Below are 6,000 nucleotides of genomic sequence, written 5' to 3'. Positions count from 1 at the left end.
CAGATCTTTAGGAGCAGCCTGGGGCCAGAGAGGTCTGGGGTGTTCGGGGCTGGAGAGCTGTCCACACTCTGGAAGGAAGCTGTCTTAGTTTTCTCGTTGCGGCTCGCAGGGTTTGTGCCATCGCAGGCTCTGGTGGGTTAGGGTACAGGCTTATTTGTTTTGTTTAGTACAATGCCTTGGTCCTTTAGGACCCAGGCTGAGATTTTTCAGCTCCAAAGATGAAGGAGTTACGGAGGTGAGGAAGTTCTGACCTATCCTGTCAACCCATAGCAAAGTTGTTGCTGTTTATTTTTAGCAGAACAAACACAGGGAGCATGTTACAGTGTAGCCAGGAGGAGATCCACCAATGAAATGACAGGATGCCTAGTTGGATTTCAAATACTTTCTCTTTATTATACTTGTGTCCTGTGCAGTGTTTGCAACAGACTTAATACCAAAGTGTTCATGGTTTGTCTGAAATGCAGACGAAGTTGGACATCCCACTCGTGGCTTTGGGTCCCTTTGTGACAAGAGGGATTAGGAGGGAGGCGCCCGGGCTGGTCAGAAGGCTGAGTGATTCCAGAAGCTGTACCTGCCACTGTTTGCACCACAGTGCCATGTGCTGGGAGCACCGGGTAGCACCTTGGACTGAGCATTCTGACCCAGAGGGCTGGCCCTGGGAGCTTCTCCTGAGTGCCCACCAAGGAAGTGGCCTGACCTCCGACCCTGGGTCTCCCCACCAGGAAAATAGGAGGGCCACCTCTGGCTCCCCACACCAGACAGGGTGAGCTAAGCGGCTGCCTGGGGCTCTGAGGGTCCTACAGACCTGCAGTCCTTGCGTCTCTCAGTGCTGTAGCAGGACACAAGAGTGTGAGCTCATGGAAGACGCAATTAGAGATAAGTTCATTTTGGTGCAAAAAAAAGTTTGAAATCCACGCATAGGACTCTTCAAAAAATTCATGGGAAATGTATATAGGGAGGGAAGCATGGAATTCATTTTTTTTGCACCAAAATAAACCTATTTTTAAATTTTATTTCTCATGAATTTATTAAAGTGACCTCACACTGAAACACACATAAAATTTAAACACAAATCACTCTTTTATAATGAAAATGGCACCGTGTCCTTCTAATGCTCACATTCTATTATTTTTCATTTTTGAAGATTTATTTTATTTATTAGGAAGGCAGAATTACAGAGAGGGAGGAACAGTGAGCAAGTGCGTCCATCCTCTGCTTCACTTCCCATTGGCCCCAATTGCAGGGTTGGGCCAGGCGGCAGCCAGGAGCCAGAAGCTTGTTCTGTGTCTCCGGTGGGTGGCAGGGACCCAAGGCCCTGGGCCCTCCTCTGCCGCTTCCCCAGGCACATTAACAGGGAGTTGGATGGGAAATGAAGCAGCCAGGATAATGCCAACGACCCATCTTCACATTAGAAATGACTTCTAAGCACCCTTAACTAAAAGCTAGGCCCCTCACCCTTTGTGCCCCCTGCCCTGCCTCTCCTCTCCACCTGCTGCAGGGCTCTCTGCTTTGCCAGCTTGCTGCGCCTCTGGCCACACTGGCTTCCTCTGGATCGTGCCAGTTCCCCACCCGAGTCTGGGCTGGGGCCTCAGGAGAGGGGAAGAGGGTGTGGGATTTAAGGAGGGGCTCACTCTCAGGGTTGGGACTATAGTGGGGTTCTCCCTGGCTAAGAATCCTGCCCCAGTCTTCCCTTAAGCACTGGCCTGGGCTTTGGTGCTGGTGTGGACCAGCCTTCCAGCAGCACAGGGTGAGACTCCTGCAATGAGCCCCCCTCTCACCCTGACCCCCAACCCAGGCTGTGGCTACAAAGGTATCATCCAACAACAGCCCTGGCCCCCCACTCTGTGCCTGGCACCATTCCAATATCCCCAAAAAAACCACTGGTGAAGTTCTGTTTTCAGAACTTTTGATTCATTGTCATTCATTTGAAAAGTAGAGACACACAAAAAGAAATCTTCCACCTTTTGGCTTACTCCCCAGGTGCCCACAACAGCCAGGGCTGCATCAAGCCCAAGCTGGGAACCAGAAACTCAACCTGGGTCTCCCCAAAGGTGCATGGACACAATCGCTTGAAGCCTTAGCCCTATCCCCAGGATGTGTGTCAACAGAAAGCTGGAACAGGAAGGAAGCCAAGCACCCAAAGAGAAGCTGGCATCCTAAGCAGTGAGTTAAAGAGAAGGAGAGAGAGAGAGGTCTCTGTCTGCTGGTTCATTCCCCACATGTTCACAACAGCCAGGTTCGGGCCAAGCCGAAGCCAGGAGCTTCATCTAGGGGTCTCCCATATGGGTATAGGGGTACAAGCACTTGAGCCATCTTCAACTGTTTTCAGAGCTGGATTGGAAGCAGAGCAGCTGGGACTCAGATCAGCATCCAAATGCTACATGCAGGCTGTGGCTTTACCCACTATGCCATAACGCTCACTTCAAGAATCGCTCTCAACTTGTAGGTTGTAAGTTACACAAGGCAGGTGGTGGCCCATTTGCCGACCCTGTCACAGATGCATAGCCTCCACATTGCTGAGATTCCTTGTAGCGATCTTTGGAGCAGGTCTCGGCTCAGAGGCAGGCACCAGTTTGCCTTTCCTAGCCTGGGTAGGAAAACGGTCCACCCCACAGCCATGTCTGGATGCGCAGGGGACAGAGCCATGATGCTTCCTGCGGCTTTGGGTGCTTCGTTTCCTTTCCCAACACAGGTGAGTCGGGGCTGGGCGCCCACCAACAGAACAACCCGAGAAATTGCTGCCTGATGCTGTTGCACAGAGCTGGGAGGACCAAGCCATGGTTTGAAGCCCAGCGCCGCCCCTCCTGAAAGTGTCCTCGTGCTGGAGTATCTATTAATAGATGTGAACAAGAAAAGAGAGGAAAAGACACCATGCTCGTCTCTCTTTCGGGACAATGAGCCCATTTATCCCAGTGATGCAACTAGCTCTGAGCGCCCATGCTAACACAAACCAGGGCAGGAAGGAGGGAATCCACCCATCGGCTTGCAGCTCCCCCATGGCCCTTTATGCCGAAAAAGATCCAGACATGTTGCAGGAGACCGCTCCCAGGACTCTGCCCAAAATAGAGGATCAAAGGGGGCATTTCTCAAGAGCCTGAGTCACTCGGCCAGTTCCGGGCTTATTCAGGCCTTTGTTGTCCTGTCCCAGGGCCAGCAGCTGACCAGTGCCCGCAGAAGGAGGACTGTAGTAGAAGGAGCATTCATTCCTTCATTCATTCAGGCAGCAAGCACTTCCAGCCCCTCCTTACCAGCCGCCTGACTCTGAGGCTGGGAGGCCCAATGGGCATGGCCCCGGCTTTGCTGCTTCACAGCGGCAGGGAGAGGGCCCCATGTGGTTCAGCCGGCTGGCATTCTTTCAGGAGTGGTTTCTGGGACTCTCATTTTGTGTTCTCTCCAGAAAGTTCAGAGATAGTTAAGTGACAGTCGCCCTAATTAACAGTGACAGGAGATGTCTGGAATCTCTCTGTGTTTTCTGCACTGACTCTTTCAAAAATAAAAACTTAAACTTATTTTGATCAGTTGAATCAATGTGCCATTACAGTAGTCTGGCAATGTCTTTTTCTTTAGACAACAGAACAAAATACCAGTGCCTTCTGATCTCGAGACTGGGAGCCTGGGAATTCCTGTGTGTTCTTTCCAGACCAACACTGCTTGCATTGCGGACGGCTGGATGTCTGCTTTCTACTCTGCAAGGGTTGCTTTCGGCCCAAACCGAGAGCGAGGAGCTAGCCTGGTCCGATCTCACACCAGCCCAACTTGGATGCTTCTTACACATCTTTGCAGGGCGCTAGCAGGCACAGCTGGTGTAATAGGGGGTGTAGATCAAGAAGGCGAATAGCCACTTGGTTCATCAACCCATCAGACCCTGAGACTGGCAGGGTGGGGAGACCGGCCTGCCCTGCATGCCTTCATTTGCCCGATTTCCTTCTTTAGAACTGAAACTGAAAAGGTACATGAATTGCCCGGGTCACCCCAAAGAATCCCATCTCTCCTGGGCTGGCATCTCTAGTCCAACCCACCTCTACCCAATGGGTGGTGAGGAAGCTTCTGGATTCTTTTCTGCAGGAAAGGGACATCTTCATGCCCGCTGGCTGCCCAGGCATGGTGCTTCCGGACCATGAGCAGGTTCTAAACATATCTCAAGTCACTCCTTTCGAACAAGACCAAACTCAGGGCTCCCCAGTCCCGAGTGTTTCCCAGACTCAGATGAGAAGGTGAGTTTTATCAGTTGGCACATTGCAGTGGATACGCCCGGAGTGATGGGCAACTGTGGTTACAGGAGTGAGAACTGGCTCTACGGAGGGAGTGTCTACAGTGTGCAGGACCCAGTACAGCCACACAGGGAGCATCTATAATGTGCATGACCTTGTGGAGGCACATATGCCCTGTGATTCACATTCTGTCTGCTTGATGGGGAGCTGTTTTTCTGCCAAGGGCTACTTGGATATTTATAGCATCATTCACGGTCCATACAAGATGACCAATTAGCCCATGATAGATCTATTGAATTTCTGGCCCCATCCGCAGTTGTCTTGGCAGGACCAGGCAGAATGACTTCATGGGGCTTAAGTAGTCAATGGGCTGGACATTCTGAACCCCTGCTCTAGGACAAGGGTCTGCAAGTTCTGTCCCACAGCCTGGTTTTATACAGCCCACAAGCTGTGGGTGATATTTATGCTTCCACGTGACTAAAAAGAGAGTAACACTTTAAAAAAAGGTTTGTTAATTTAAAAGACAGAGTTACACAGGGAGAGAGAGAGCACGAGAGACTGCAGGTTTACTCCCTAAAAGCCAGATGTCTAGAACGCCATCCGCGTGGTTGGCACTGGGCCATCTTGTGGTGCATTAGCAGGGAGCTGGACCAGAAGCAGAGCAGCTGGGGTTCAAATCCATGCTCTGATGTAGGAAACCAGCATTATAAGCGACGGCTTCACCTACTGTGCCACAGCTCAGACCTGGAGCAGTGATCCTTAAAAGTACATGGATATTAGAAGAAACCCACATGGATGTGTCAAGGTTGCTGGCACACAGCACGCCCCTGGGGCCACGGCCTCTCCACAGAGCTGAGGATTTACTGCAGAGGCTGTGTGACCCATAGCCTGGCATACGCACTCTCTGACCCTTTATAGGAAAATTCGGCGACTTCTGCTTTTAAGCCACAGATTCCAAGGCAACCACAGGGAAGCTGCACCCATGGCAGGACGGCCAGTGCAATAGATGGCAAGACAGCTTCCCTGGGCGTTCTGCAGGACCGTGCAGGAGGATGTCCCCATGGTTTGTCCCCACTGGTGACTGTTCTTCTTCGCTCCCTTTGCTAAAAAGTCAGCTGCCACCAACACTGCGTGGTGTGGCTGACTGTGGCGATACGTGTTTGCTACAGAACGCAGGCCAGTCCTTTGAACAACTGGAACAAAGTGGGTTGAGGGGATTCCTCAGATGTGTTTGGTGTAGACAGCCAGCAGTCCCCAAACAGGGAGGGACCCTAGACACAGTGAGGAGACGCACAGCCAGCGTGCCAGAGGAGGGTGTGGGTGCCGCTTGCAGGGATCGAGCTGACCAGGAACTCGCAGAAGAAGCTCCGATGTGGCCGGGACCTTGACTGCTGCATGCTTGGCCTCATGTGGACAGGCAAATGCGACCTGGGTGCTCGGAGGTGCATCAGAGAGCAACAGCAGCATGCAGGGGGTTTCTCCAGCCTCTCAAGGCAGCCTGGTATGTGGGGGCTCCCGGCCAGGTATGGGCTGGTGCTTGGTTCATTGTTTTGTTCAGCCTTAGCTCGGTCCTCATAACCACACGGTCAGCAGGGAAGGTGCTGCTGCGGGGTAAGAGAGGAAGGGTTGGGGTTCGCTCCCTTCTCCAGGTGTGTCCCCGTCTTCCAGGAGCTGACCACTCAGCTCACTGCTTTTGCATCTTGTGGTGTGAATTTGGTTAATGAAGTGAATGTGATGAGGGAATCGAGACTTGGTCTCTGAGTCTTCTTGCCCCATGGCCTCTGGGACC

The sequence above is a fragment of the Ochotona princeps genome, chromosome 22, assembly GCF_030435755.1.
Source record: "Ochotona princeps isolate mOchPri1 chromosome 22, mOchPri1.hap1, whole genome shotgun sequence".
Lineage (NCBI taxonomy): Eukaryota > Metazoa > Chordata > Mammalia > Lagomorpha > Ochotonidae > Ochotona > Ochotona princeps.
The sequence above is the reverse complement of the archived record's forward strand: the minus strand, read 5'-3'. Positions refer to the sequence as shown.